The 15,254-nt window shown below is 38.0% G+C and overlaps 1 non-coding gene across 1 annotated transcript; it reads left to right on the forward strand.

Annotated features, from left to right (window-relative positions):
* The first annotated feature begins 198 nt into the window (after positions 1-198).
* On the forward strand, positions 199-313 carry LOC141290108 (U5 spliceosomal RNA). The gene has a single exon (XR_012340045.1). It is a non-coding gene; the product is annotated as a U5 spliceosomal RNA (small nuclear RNA).
* The last annotated feature ends 14,941 nt before the right edge of the window (positions 314-15,254 follow it).

The raw sequence follows: 15,254 nt of genomic DNA on the forward strand, positions 1-15,254 counted from the left end.
TGAAAAAAGAGATGACATTACCTTGATCGGGTTTGTGAATACTGGGTGATGGAAGGGACTTTCATAACTTTTACTTCTCCCATTTGGAGTGAGGGGGGTGACGAAAATCATGTTGTCAGGTGTCGGCACCCTAGATTACCCTTGGTGAGCGTAGTGGTTTACCACAGTGAGCGCACAGGTCCGAGGGCATAGAGACACATCTCGAGTTTCTCGTCATCAGCGCATAAATCTTTCGCCTTTTACTAAAGATTTCCGTGGAGGGGAACCTTTGCGAGTGACCTGTATTTTTGGGGGCTCTGCTCACAGCAGAGCTACACTAGAGTGTCAAGAGCAGAGTCAATCTGGCCACCCGCCAGCGTGCAGTGGAACGAAGCGCGCCTCGTCATGGTCTGTGTTTGCAGCCTTTGCGCTTCCAGCTTCGCAGCTTCAAATTTCTTTAGCCAGCATGGAAAGACAGCGCTCTCTCGTCCATGACGGGAGAAAAACCCTGGACGGGCTCAAACAAAGATGGCTTTTAGCTCTTTTGGCCCTATCAGTGACTCGTGCGCTTCGAGCCTTCTTTGTTGACCCCGAAAGCCAGCCTCTGCTGCCTGCGTTGTTGGTATAGTTTAACTGGCACCGCACCCGTACGAAAAATGGAGGTGGCAGAAAGGAGCTCAGTGAACAAAAAGCCTGCCGTGACCCGGATTCGAACCAGGGTTGCTGCGGCCACAACGCAGAGTACTCTCCACTATACGATTTTTTTTTTTTTTTTTTTTTTTTATTAAAAAATACATATATATACACACATTTTAAATCATCATGACATTACATATTACAGTTCACAGTGATTTATTACACGATTACATGTGTACACAGGGATAAGAAGATAAGTGAGAAAAAAAAACAAAAAAACAAAACAAAAAAACTTTAAATTAAATAAGGGGATCAAAAACAAATCATTCAGGCAACTCTAGTTTAGTACCATCTGGGCTGTCCATAATAAAAGGATTATTTAAAATAAAAGTTTTATAAAAAACAATCTTGTTCTCTTCCATTTTAAAATATTCTTCAGCAGTTCTAATATATTGTTCCAGTTTTCTTTTGTACATTTTCCAAACATCTATTTTTGCACGTTTGTTTTTCACAATGTTTCTCCTTTCCCAAATAACATTTCTTGCAACAGATAAAAAAAGATTGACCATCTTTGTTTTACTTCCATTAAACCCAAATAAAAACATTTTACACCATTCTAAATCTCTCTCAATTTCCTCTTCTCTATTTGTCATCATCTGTTTAATCATTTCTTTTAGCTTTACCATAAAAGTATTTAATTTAGCACATTTTAAAAACAAGTGCATAATACTTTCATTTTCTAATTCACATACTTTACATATTGCATTATCACTGCTTCCAATTTGTGCCAGCTTTGTTTCAGTAAATATCACATTGTGTCTGATAAAATAATCCAAGCATTCAAGTTTTGTGTCTAAATATTTCCACTTTAAATTTTTCCAAATTCCTTCCTCATCAATATCCACAAAAATCCTTTTCCAGAACTGTTCTGCGACTGGTCTTTTGTACACTTTGTTTCTAAAACATACATAAACATTTTTAAAAGTACATTCCTGAAAGTCTTTGGCTTTTTCTTTTAAGACCACTTTCACATTATCATTGCTTTTATCATTCTGTTCAATTTTCTCTATCCATTCTTTAGGTATTGCACTTTTCACTATTTCAAACTGTTTCTCCAGAGTTTCTCTTTTAACATCTTCACCAATCTCATCCATAGCATCAACAATTACTTGGCTTGGTAAAAAACCTTCTTTTATCTCATATAAAACATCTTTGACTTGACATACACCAGCCTTCAACCAATGTTTAAAAAATACTTCTTTCTCTTGTGTTAAAATATTAGCATTTAAAAACAATGGTTGATTTAATAACATTTTTCTTCCTTCAGGTTTAAACTCAACCAAATTTAGAAACTCTGCCCATGCTTGTAAAACCTCTTTGTAAAAATCAGGAATTCCAGTCATCATGTTCTGTTTCAGTTTCATCCATAAAATGTCATCATTTATATTAAAACCACCACATTTGTTAAGATAATACCTCATTACATGCTTCCATTCTGCTTTAAAATCCTTGTTTAAAAACCTTTTCACCACTTTAACTCTCAAGCTTTTCTTTCTTATTTCTGGGTCTATCAATCCCATTCCACCTTCATCTGTTGCACCTATTAAAACATTATACGCAATTCTTGGTGGTTTCCCTTCCCAAATAAAATTCAGGACACATTTTTTTATTCTTTGTACATGCCAGTGTTCCATAGGGATGACTCCTAAGACGTACCACATTTTCGACAACATCAGCGTATTTACAATTAAAATTAAATTACATTAAATTCAACCTCCTTTGTTTCCACCATTCCAACCTCCTTTCCATTCTTCCTATTATTTCATCCCACATTATTTCATTAACTCTCTTTTCATTTTCTCCCATTGTTATCCCTAAAATCTTAATTTCTTGCTGATTTTTGAAATTAAAAGCATCTGGTAAAATGCATACATTCCCAATTCTCATAACCACAGTTTTTTCCATATTTACTTTAGCACCTGATCCATCACAATATTTTTTAATAATTTCCATAGCATTTGTCACACTTTCAATATCCTTTAAAATTAATGTAGTGTCATCCGCATACTGGTAAATTTTCTGTTCTTCTTTCATCTCTATAATTTTAATTCCATTTATTCTTTTTTCCTTCATTATAGCTAGACCCAAAGCTTCAGTCACTAGACTGTACAGCTGAGCAGATAATGGACATCCCTGTTTTATGGATCTTGTTATACTAAAGCATTCTGTAATAAAACCATTACATTTAATACAGCTCATAGCACCATTATACAAACACTTCATCCATCTTAAAAACTTTTCTCCAAACCCAAACTTTTTTAAAACCCCAAATAAAAAGTTATGTTCAACTCTGTCAAATGCTTTCTCAAAATCAACACTAATTACATATCCCTCTTTCTTTTCTTCTTTCATATATTGTATTACATCTCTTATACTGCTTGTTATATCTGTGATGTCTTTTCCTTTCACTCCATATGCCTGACTAGTTTTAATAATACTCGGTAAAATATTTTTAAGTCTGTTTGCTAAAACCTTGGCTAATACTTTAAAATCTGTATTTAACATCGTAAGGGGTCTGTAGTTAATCAAATCATTTTTTCCACCTTTTTTCTTATATATTAATTTCACTAAACCTATTCTCATTAAATGTGTAGCTTCTTTCTTTTCAAAAATTACTTCAAAGATTTCCTTTAAAATTGGTGCTAAAACATCTTTAAAAACTTTATAAAATTCAGATACTAATCCATCTAAACCTGGGCTTTTCCCATTATTTAATTGCATTATAGCTTCCTTAATTTCTTCTATTTGTATTTCTTCATCACACATATTTATATCATCTTCTGTTATACTTTCCTCAATTTGTTCCAATAAAAATTGTTCGTCTTTTTCATTTATTTGACCTTTTTTAAAAAGGCCTTCATAAAAATTTCTAACTTCTTTCAAAATATCCTGTACTTCTTTTATTTTTTCACCATTTTTCTTCTTTAATTCTCTTATGATTTCTACATTTCCCTTACTTTCTTCTAAACTAAAAAAGAATTTTGTACATTTCTCGCCTTCTACAAGATATTTTGCTTTACTTCTAACCATAGCACCTCTACATTTCTTTTCTTCTATGTTTCGTAATTCTTCTTCCAAGTTTATTATTTTTTCTATATCTACATTTTCTTGGTTCAATTTATCATTTAGTTCTTTTCTAACCTCCACTTCTTTATTTCTTTTAGCTTTTTGTATTAATTTACTCATTTCTATAGTATACTTTTTAATTTCATATTTTGTATTATCCCACCATATTCGTTTATCTTCTTGATACATCCTATTCTGTTTTTCTGTATTTATTATATCCACTATTGTCTTTCTATAAGATTCTATTTTTAAAATTTCTGTGTTTAAGATCCATACGCCATTACCTCTTTCAGCTTTGTTAAAATCAATATTCAAAATGAAAAACTTGTGATCACTCAAAGCTGTTTCTTTGTAATAAACACTCTGTATAAAATCCCCCAGTTTTCTCTTGCATAGAATAAAATCAATTCTGCTTTGTTTTAAAATATTACCTACTATTTGTCTTCTTGAATATTCTCTTCTTCCCTCATTTCTTATTCTCCATATGTCAACTACTTCATGCTCATCCATTAAGTTCTCCAACTCTTTTCTCCCACTGTCACTCTTAAAAATCATGCCATCTGCTAAATCAATTCTGTTCAAGGCCGTGTTAAAATCACCAATTAAAATTGTTTCTCCCCATAAAGTCATTAAACCCTTTAGTCTATTAAAAAATTCCTTCTTTTCTTTTCCTACTACCGGAGCATGAATGTTACATAAAACCATATTATTTTCCTTAATCTTAATCGCTAAAGATTTCCCTTCTTTGTCATTATATATTTCTTCGACATCATTACATACATTTTTTTTAACTAAAATGGCAACCCCTCTCCCCATCCTTCCATCACCATTATTATAAAATATATTTCCTGTCCATCCCCTTTTAAGATCATCCATTATAGCTTCATTCCAGTTTGTCTCTTGTATAAATATAAGATTTTGTTTTTTACACAGCTCCTTAACCTTGTCAAATTTTCCGAGATTCAATAAACCTCTTACATTAATAGAAACAATACTTAAAGACATACATAAATGAAAAACATTACATATCAGTCCCATCAATCCGCACTTTCTTTTTCCCTAGACGCATCACGCATAGTCTTTATCAGTTCACTCTTTTTACTCAATCTGTTCCTTACAAATTTTAGATTTGGAGTTACCTTAATTTTCCTTCTTCTTACTTGCAATCCATTTGCTTGCTCGTGTTCTTCAGTATTTTGCTCATCCATTCTCTCACTTACGTCCATTTGTGTGTTTGATAAGTCCAAAGATGTCAATGTATCACTCAGTTCATTTGTTTTGCCATTGTCTTTTTCCAGCTGTTCTTTATGTGTTTCCGATATCTCCACAATCAAACGATCATCTTTCTCCATATTACAACACTTTTCCACTTCTCCCGTCACTTGACTGCATGTTGTATCTTTGTGTTCTGTTATTGTCTCCATTTCTTCTGTTGTGTTATTATTACTTGTATCCACCTTTTCTGTTTCATCCTGTATCTCACCATCATTGTCCATAGCCTCATTATCCTCTTCATGATCTCCCGTTTCGTTGTCATCATTCATCCAGCACTCGCACTTCACCAAAGCTCTGTTGCAATCTGGACATTTAACAGCAGTGCAGTTCCTGGCATAATGTCCCTGCTCCTCACACTCATGACATTTAAAATTCGGACAGTTTTTTAAAATGTGCCCCGGATCCATGCACAATCGACATATTTTCATCTGACGGTCATGCATAATCCGAAAATACTGTGTTCCTTCGGCTGTCTCGAATTTTGTGCTGTAAGGCAGTGATGCCACCTCCTTCGGGAATCTCACCTTCAGGTATCTTGTGCCATCTGCAATGTCAGTGCCCGGATAAAATCTCCTTTTAATATCAGAAACCGGTATCACTTTCCATAAAGCCAGTTTTTCAAATATCAGTTCATCTTGTAAGTAGGCCGGCAAGTGCATGAATATATCTCCAATGCTCTTAATTCACAGTCTTTATCTTTAACTTTTAGTCCATCCAATAGCTCATTACACAGTTGTTCAGTTAATAGTGTCAGTTCATATTCCTTATCCATTCGTGGTCTTACCGCTATTAATTTTCCAGCTCCAAGTTTTTCCGTCACAGCTTTAATCACATCCTCTGCTTTTCCATCGATCACATCTTTTAAATCCACAATGATTGTTGCTTCCTTTGAATACACCTTTTCCTTCCTTCCAGTCTTTTTTGCGTCGTTTGTGGCCGTCTTTTGTCCTATATCCTTTTCTTTGTCTCTCTGTTTGTCCATGCCATGCTCATTTTCTTTGTCTTTCTCCATTTTGTGTAAGCACAGCGGCTCCCCAAACAGTAAAAACTGCTGGGGAGCACGTATAAAGTTAAACTAACCACTAAAATAAAGTAATAAACGTACAAAGTAAACAAAAACAAAATAAATCAGAGATTTCTCTCAAGCACCCTTTCTACAAAAATCACTTCCTGAACTGCTCAGTAGCGCCCTCGGATAAACAAACAGTGTTCCAACCAATCAGCGTCAGGGGTTTGGTGTTGTGGACTTTCGCTCCGCCTCCCTCACATCCCAGCACCAGTAGGAAAGTCCACAACACCAAACCCCTGACGCTGATTGGTTGGAACACTGTTTGTTTATCTGTGGAATAGTTGATAGCGCCGATTGTTTTTTTTGCATATCTCGGACCCTAGGCTGACCAGAGAGACGCGTTTTTTTCACAGACAATTTATGGGGCAGGCAGCGAGCGGATCGTGAAGAAAGCTTAGCTGAATTTGACACTTTATGTTTTAGGCTAAAAATCGCTGATACAACCTTTAATTGTCACAAATTTAACATAAAATATGCTGCAGATACCCTGGTCTCGCAAAAAACATAAATAGTTTTTTTAAGATATAATTGTCCGGACCTTGGCTGGTGAGCAGGGTTCATTACTGGACCTTGAGCCGTTTTAGTTGAAGACCCCTGGTATAGGGTATCCAGACGTCCTGATTATAGATGTCAGGTCGTTTTATGCTACACTAAGGCTAAAATATGCAACTTTTCATTTGCAGAATGAGAGAATTTGATGAGAGGGAGGCATTTACAGTGCAGAAAGTGGATGAGGGCTGTAAAACAAGGCGGAACTGGTCTTGGTTACAGGTTGAAACAGAGATTGAGGTCAAGACAGCCAAACAAAAATTCAAAATGTCAGACTTTAAAAAAAAAAAAGAAAAAAAAAGGGATATGCTAAATGTACTCTCTGCATGAAAGATATTAATTATGGTAACAAGGGGGTGCATGCTCTGTTGAAACACTACCAGAGTGCTATACACACACAGAGAGTGGCTACCATCATATCTACCCAAAGTGTGGCCCAGCTCCTCTATCAAGATGGCAGATGTTGGTGGCAATGCAATTAATATGATATTTGCTGCGGGAGCACGGTCTTCGATAATCTCACTCCTTTTTGACCATACCTCTGTCTGCATCCCTGATAAGCGTGCATGGCTTCCAGTGGCACTGGGTTACCGGTGTTTAGTGATGATGTGACAGAAGACAGAAGCAGCCAGGAGAATTCTGAAGTGTATAGGGATATACTGTCTGCCCAGATTCAGTTAAATGGAGCAAAGTAGTTTGGGCAGCTCTTCATAGTACAAATGGACGATGACCTAAACCATACAGCAAAAGCAACTGAGGAGTTTTTAAAGGTAAAAAAGTGGAATAATGTGCAATACCAAGTCAATCTTCTGATTTCAAATTGATCGAGGATGCATTTCACTTGCTGAAGACAAAACTAAAGGCAGAAAGACCCACAAACCAACAACAACTGAAGTCAGCTGCAGTAAAGGCCTGGCAAAGCACCACAAAGGAGGAAACCCAGTCTATGGGGATGTCCATGAGTTTCAGACTTAAGACGGCAAAGGATTCTCAACAAAATATTAAAAATGAACATTTTATTTATGATTATATTTATTTGTCCAATTACCTTTGTGCCCTTGAAAATGGGGGGTCTGTGTATAAAAATGGTTGTAATTCCTTTTATGTTATAATTTTGTTCAACCCCTTGAATTAATGCTTAAAGTCTGCACTTCAATTTCATATTGATTCTGTCATTTTAAAACAATTCTAGTGGCATACAGAGCTGAAATTATGAAAAGTGTGTCAGTGTACAAATATATATGGACCTGACTGTAGATATACAAAAAATCTTTGGGGACCTGGTGTGCCCAAGGTTTGTTTCAGGGTAACTGGCCAGAGCAGCAGCTTCCTTGGGATATGCAGTGGGCACAAGTTCTTCCTCAGGGGACTTGTCTCGAACACGTGCTTTCTCAGGTGACACAGTGGGAACAGGTGCTCCCTCAGAGGAAGTGGTAGGAACAGGGGCCCTGGAAGGTGGAGCTGGTCTCATTGGAGGCCTTAAGGGCAAAGATGTTGAAATAACATCCCTTTTCAGGTACAGCCTCATATTTTCAAGGACCATTATTTTCTTCTCTGTGTGTCCCTACCTGGACAAGGTGTTTCCTCTGAGAATGCAGTAGAAACAGGTACTCCCTCAGGAGACCTGGGCGGAGCAGGTTTTTCCTTGGAGGCAGTGGTAAGAACAGGCACCTTCAGAGGACCTGGCTGGAGCATATACTTCCTCAGGGGACACAGGTGGAAACAATTTGCCCTCAGGGGAAACGGAAGGAACAGGTCGTTCCTGGCTGGTGGGGCTGGTCCCTTTGAAGGTCTTAAGGGCAAAGGTGTTAAAATGACATCCCTTTTCAGATACAGCCTTATATTCTCAGGGATGGTTAATTTTCTCCTCAGTGTGGCCCTGAAGAAGGTACTTTCTTGGGGGAAGCAGTGAGCACAGGTGCTCCCTCACGAGACCTGGTCAGAGCAGGTGCTTCCGTGGAGGCTGCGCTAGGAATAGGTGCACTTTCTGAGGACCTGGCTGGAGCAGGTGCTTCCTCAGGGGACACAGTTGAAACAGAGACTCCCTCAGGGAATACAGAGGGAACAGGTGCTCCCTCAGGGGACCTGGCCAGAGCAGGTGCTTCCTTAGGGAAGGTGCTTCTTTCACTATTAACCAACACTGGCTAATACAAAAACATATAATATAAAGGGAAATGCAAATACTCACCCTTTTCAGTTGAAGTGTAAAATGTCTTCAACCTCCATTATCGCCCACCAACGCCCAGTGACGAGGGCTGTAATGAGCTCATCAGTGGAGATGAAGGGTTCTTTAGGGATGGTTGACATGCTCATGGTTGACATGCTCGGGGGCAGCCGTGGCCTAATGGTTAGAGAGTCTGACTTGTAACCCAAAGATTGCAGGTTCGAGTCTCAGGTCCGGCAGGGATTGTAGGTGGGGGATTTGAATGTACAGCACTCTCTCCACCCTCAATACCACGACTGAGGTGAGTCCCTTGAGTAAGGCACCGATCCCCCACCTGCTCCCCGGGCGCCGCAGCAATGGCTGCCCACTGCTCCGGGTGTGTGTTCACTACTGTGTGTGTGCACTTGGATGGGTTAAATGCAGAGCCCAAATTCCTAGTATGGGTCACCATACTTGGCCTCACTTCACTTCCTTTCCTCATTCTTGGATAAGTAATGGTGGTAATGGTTATCCAAAACAAGGTGTGTAAATCTCAATGGTTGTTTGCAACAGTGATCTGTGAAACTGTAAGAAGAAAGATTTGAGTTAAGTAAACACATGAAAGCCGAAAAACTGGTTGCTTTAGTTTGAGAAATTATTATTATTTGTACAATTGGGTGTACACCCAGAGAGGGTCCATCAGAGGAAGCAAAGGAGGCTGAAAGCTTGTTTAAAAATGTATATCTAAAATGTGCAAGCTGATGAAGTTAACTTTTTTGTAATTAGTTTACATTAATCTGCATAATGCAGAAGCATTTGAAAATATGTTATTGTTTTTTCTAATATACGCATACATTTTTCTAATAAGGCATCGACTAAACTGTCAAAAACTACTTTTAGATGCCGGAGTATATCACTGGCATAGTGTTTTCCAGTGTTTCTTTTTGTTATTTGATATATTAGTGTATGGAGATTCTCAATAATTTTAAGAGTATAATGTACCTTGAACTGAATAAAAAGTTCAGAGCAGGAAAATGTTAATGTTAAAGCAGAACAAGATCCACACAAATGAACGTGGTCCCCAGTTCAGACATTCTTAAGTAGTTTTGCTCCCAGATCTTTTACTCTTTTTTTTTTTTTTTGCCAACATCCAAATGTTTGTGTAAATGTAGAAGCTAACAGGAGTATCTTCATAAAATATAAAAAAAAAACAAAGTGCACACTGAAAAGTTCATCAGAGTCAGGGTGTTGTATTAACTGTCAATTTTGTCCAAATCCACTCTTGAAAAAGTAGCTAAGTAAATCTTGCATTGCATATACATTGCTATTCTTACTGTGGTAGAAAGATTTGCAGCACTGCAACATTTATTTGACAAAAATGTCTAATTTTATTGTCGCAAGTTGAAGTGACTTGTATTTTTTAATCGATTTAACCTAAAAACTGAATACCAGAGCCTTTTGTGTAGAGAAGCTTAACTCTTTATTTGTGCTCCTTTCAGATTTGGCCAGACACACTGCTCATCGTGTAACCAGCTACTAGGCACCACCTTCACCTCATTAGTCTCCACAAATGCAACAATATGAAACATGCCTAATGAACACACACACAAATGAAGAAAAAAAAGAACATAACACTTTTGTTTATATCATAGATTACAAGACTAGGAGACTAAGACTAAAATAGACTACAAGATGTCCAGTCACTTTACCTTTGTCATCCAATATGTTCATGTCTTTCTTTCTTCAGTCATAAAGAAGTTGTGTTTTGAGGAAAACATTTCAAGAATTTTCTACATTTCTCCAATTTTCTCTAAACGACCCCAGTCGATGAATATGGGTCTTTATCTAGTGAAATGATCTTTCAGTTTCTTAAATTAACATTTATACATTTTTTAAACCACAGATGCTCATCTTGTCTAGCTCTGCAGTAGGCATAAGTACTCTGTGTGCTCCGGTTCAATACAGTTAGGGTATGTGGGAAAAACTCCCATCTCATTTCCCCCACCAATTTCAAAATAACTACTAATCCCAGTACAAAATTGGTACTTCTGCAGCGATGTAGGATGCTTTTGAAGTTGGAGGAGAAAATGAGATCGGAGTTTTTCTACATGCACAGAGTACACTTTTTTTTTAAGATTTATTTTTGGCATTTTTGCCTTTATTGTGATAGGACAGATCAGAATTGACAGGAAGCGAAATGGGAGAGAGATAGGGGACGGGATCAGGAAAGGTCCTCGAGTTGGGATTCGAACACGAGGCGCCTGAAGCGCAATGGCGCCGACTTAAATGTTAATTTATTTAAGGAACGTATTTATTTATGACCAGTCGTTTCAATGGACAAGACCCTCATAGCTGCATTTAAACTGCATTATGGAAGTTGAAACTCGCAAGCTCCATAGAAGTCCACTATATGGACAAATTCCTGCAATGTTTTCCTCAAAGAAAGAAAGACATGAACATCTTGGATGACAAAATGCTGAGGTAAATTATCTGTAAATGTTTGTTCTAGAAGTAAACTGATCCTTCAAAACAACAATTTTGGACACAAAAGTAAAAGTTTTGCACAGTTTGCACTTACTTTTTTCTAGAAAATGGCCTACAAGCGTCCACTGCTGCTTTTCTTGAAATAAAAACAGGTTTTATTGGCTGCAGACACTCAAGTGAACTGGCACTGTGGAAATAAATAAAAATATAATTTGGAAACATACTTACCAACATCAGAGTTTCTACTGGTTTATCGCCACATACGCCACATTTAATCTTCTGCAGTCTGTGTAGTGTGTAGTAGTGGTAAAACAATTAAAACTGTCTTGGAGAGGCAACCTAACATACTTCTTAATATTAATATTCTTAATAATATGTTATAATGTTCACAACAATGGCAACCAGTTCTGTATTTTCACACAGTTGTCTCCATCTGTTGTTTTTGATGACTAAACCATCAAGAATGACCTCATGGCTACTGATGCTCTCGTGTACTGTATTGTCCTGGACATTTATTTCTGATAGTCTTCGAATGACTTGAGCCAAAGGATTTCAAGGTCTTCTCACAAGCTTTTTAAGAGAGCCCAAATAATTTTCAAGTGGAAAAGCAGAAAATTCATCTAAATTCCCATGCTGCTTTACATCCTCAGAGAGGTGCACTAATCCAAGCACATTGTAACACACAAATTCCTGCCCATATAACACACCGAAATATTCAACAAAAGACATGTGAGCAAAGCCATTCAACACAAAGCAGTATTTATGAAGAATATGAATTGCAACTGATAAAAGCATAACATGACTGTACACTGGTGGGGCCAGTACATTACAAAGGACCAGTGTATTACAAGAACTGCCTGAGTTCCGTAGCTTTCCACCTCAGTCTATGGGCTAGTGGTGTTGGTTTATGTGCAAAGGAATGTAAAATCTCAACCCTTCAAGAGAACCTGAGATTACCTGACACAGCTAAGAAGATAAATTAATGCAGAGCGGCCCTAAAGTAAAAAGATCCGAAAGTCTCTGCATTATCCAGAGACAAACCAGGTGCATGTAGTCATGCAGAAAACTACCAACCATGTCAATGTCTGTCTTTATTAGAGGAGATGTTGCGACATGATGGCCTTCATGTAGCATCTATCAAGTCAAGATTGTTTATACAGCCCTTTTTACAATACAAGTTGTGTCAAAGCAACCTTACAGTATTAAAATAGGACAATGGTGTGTCAATAATGCAAAAGTTCCATGTTGACACAAAGTCAGATTGGGGGCCCTCGGGGCCCATGACTGAGAGGGGGATACTGAGATATGCGACAGAATATCAGCTTGATGGAAAAAGAAGTGAAAATGCCTCAAAAATCTGGAAGTCAAAAACGAAAAGAGAAAAAAATAAGAGAAGTGAAAGAGGCAAAGGGTCGACAGTATGTTACCCAATATTTCACAAGAAAAGGTATGTTTGTAAGTAGGCCTAAATTGTTAGTGGACTGCCCGTGACAATGATCGTAGCCTACGTCACTTTTCTGTGTGTACACACGTTTTGTTCATGAGGACCCAGGTCTCCACGGTACCATTTTTCGACAAGTTAGCACGTTTCGATAGAGCAGGGTGCAGCGGGTGCTTTGTCAAAATCATGCCTCGTTCCAAACAGTCAAATGAACCAGCAGCAGCAACTGGTCCGGCTGTCTCCCAACCCCTAACTCCTGCATCCCCTGAATCAGCCCCTGCGCTCCCACATGAAAAAGAAGAAGGTAAGTGGCTATTAGTATTGGGTTAATGGCAACACATTAATGTCTGAAAGTGATACGTACACAAAATACAAGAGGCATCTGTAGAGTGGAAAAGATTGGCTATAGGAAATGCTATATACTTTGTCAGTTCCAGGACCCTCTTCCTGTTTGTCAAGGAGAACTTAGGAAGTGGAGGAAGAGATGGAAGAGGGTACAGATGCAAGTGAGACACAGATAGCAGAGTGAAGATGGAGATGAGAATTTAGATGCCGAGGATGGACTGAATGTTGAGGGATTTGAAAGGGAAGAAAATCTTGTGACAAACGACCCTGGTTTGTGACAAGCAGTTTGTACTGATCAGGATAGGGAGGACAAGGTCAGAAATTGAGAGTAAAGAAAATGGAAATGCCATGCGAATCAGGGGGAAGCCGTTCCCTGAATACTTGAATTATACAAAGTCAGTTTTCTCCAATATACAGAAAAAGCCTTCCTGTAGTGCACTGGCTAGTTTAAAATGTGTCATGTGAAGTGGCGTTGCATGTACAATAAACTCCCAATCCATGAGAGGAGTGAAGCACACAGAGACTGCTACTTAAGATGGAAAAATCTGCAAAGACCTGTTTTACAAGATAAAGGTATAGACTCTCTGTTAAACAGGGAGTTCCAAACAGAAACTGAGAAAAATAGGGCCATCCTGGAGAGACTTTTAGATGTTACCCTACACATGGCCTCAAAATACCTGCCTTTCAGAGGCAAAACAAGCAACTTAGATGACATTCTTAATAGGCAAGGCAAGTTTATTTATATAGCACATTTCATACACAAAGGTCATTTAAAGTGCTGTACATAAAAGGAATTAAAATTATAATAGCATACAGATCATAAAAAATTAAAATAATAATCACAACAATAAAGACAAAAATTTGTTTCTTTCTCATTATTTGACTTAGTGGGAGCATATACAGGCTGAACAACAGCGGCGCTATAATTGAGCCTTGTGGGACTCTGCATGTCCTGGACGTCAACTTAGGCCGGTGACACACTGGATGCATGGCGTAAGCGTCTCAGCTGCGTGGCGTGTCCGTTTTTATTTCGGCTCCCATTTTAACAGGTTAGAGCTTGCACACTGCCTGCGTGAAACGCGCGGAAAACGTTTGCTTGCTAGAAATAGAACCGACGATCCACAGGATCCTTGCTATAAAGATCCACGAAAAAAGGAGAAGGCATGGGACTCAGTTGCTACAGCTATTGGTTATAATGGTAGGTTTAGTATTTATATGATATTTGTGTTTTTGTAATTGAATTTCTGCCATGAAGATAGGTCAGATTGCTGACATGGCATTAAATAAAAATGATAATGATATAATGGTAAGTTTACTATATATTGCCTACATAGGCAACTTACCGATAGCCTACATGTGGTCCAATCGAAGTTTGAGGGTGCAGGGTGTATAAAAAAAATTTCTATAGCCTACTAATCTTTTCAGGTCGGTTATCATCCCTCCCTCCATTATTATTTGTCAACCAGCACACACTTTACTGCTGTCTCCTGCTTGGAGATGTTATGATCAACAGTGTCGAATGCAGCACTGAGATCTAGTAATACCAGCACTGATGTTTTGCGAGAATCAGAACTTAGGCGAATATCATTTATTATCTTTATGAGCGCTGTCTCTGTGCTATGATGTGGTCTGAAACCAGATTGGAAATGGTCCAGGTATCCGTTTGAGTTTATGTAGTGGTTCAGCTGATTAAAAACAACCTTTTCAATAATCTTGCCTTCAAAAGGAAGAATTGATATTGGTCTATAGTTGCTCAGTATGGTGTTATCAAGATTGCTCTTTTTCAGAAGGGGCTTAACAGCTGCAGTTTTCAAGAGATCTGCTTCTAAACAGCTAAGCACACTTTTGAAAAAAAGATGTAGGAAGTGTCTCAAGGTAGCAGGTTGACGATTTAAGGTGCTGTCTTTCAAAAAGTTCCTATCGATTGCTTCAAAAGCAAGCATAGTGACGACTTTTTGAAATTGCGGTCGAATCTGTCTGACCTCTGCATAACTTGAGTGTGTGCTAATTGTCTTTATGATATTTTTGATCTTCTCAGAAAAGAAGGAAGCAAACTCATCGCACTTGCTGTCAGAGAGCAGTTCACTAGGGATCTGACTAGGGGGGTTTGTTAGTCTCTCAACGGTAGCAAAAAGAGTGCGAGTGTTGTTTAAGTTGCTATTTATAAGGTTCGAGAATAATTTTTGTCTCGCTTTACCTAGTTCAAC

Source organism: Garra rufa, chromosome 1, assembly GCF_049309525.1.
Source record: "Garra rufa chromosome 1, GarRuf1.0, whole genome shotgun sequence".
Lineage (NCBI taxonomy): Eukaryota > Metazoa > Chordata > Actinopteri > Cypriniformes > Cyprinidae > Garra > Garra rufa.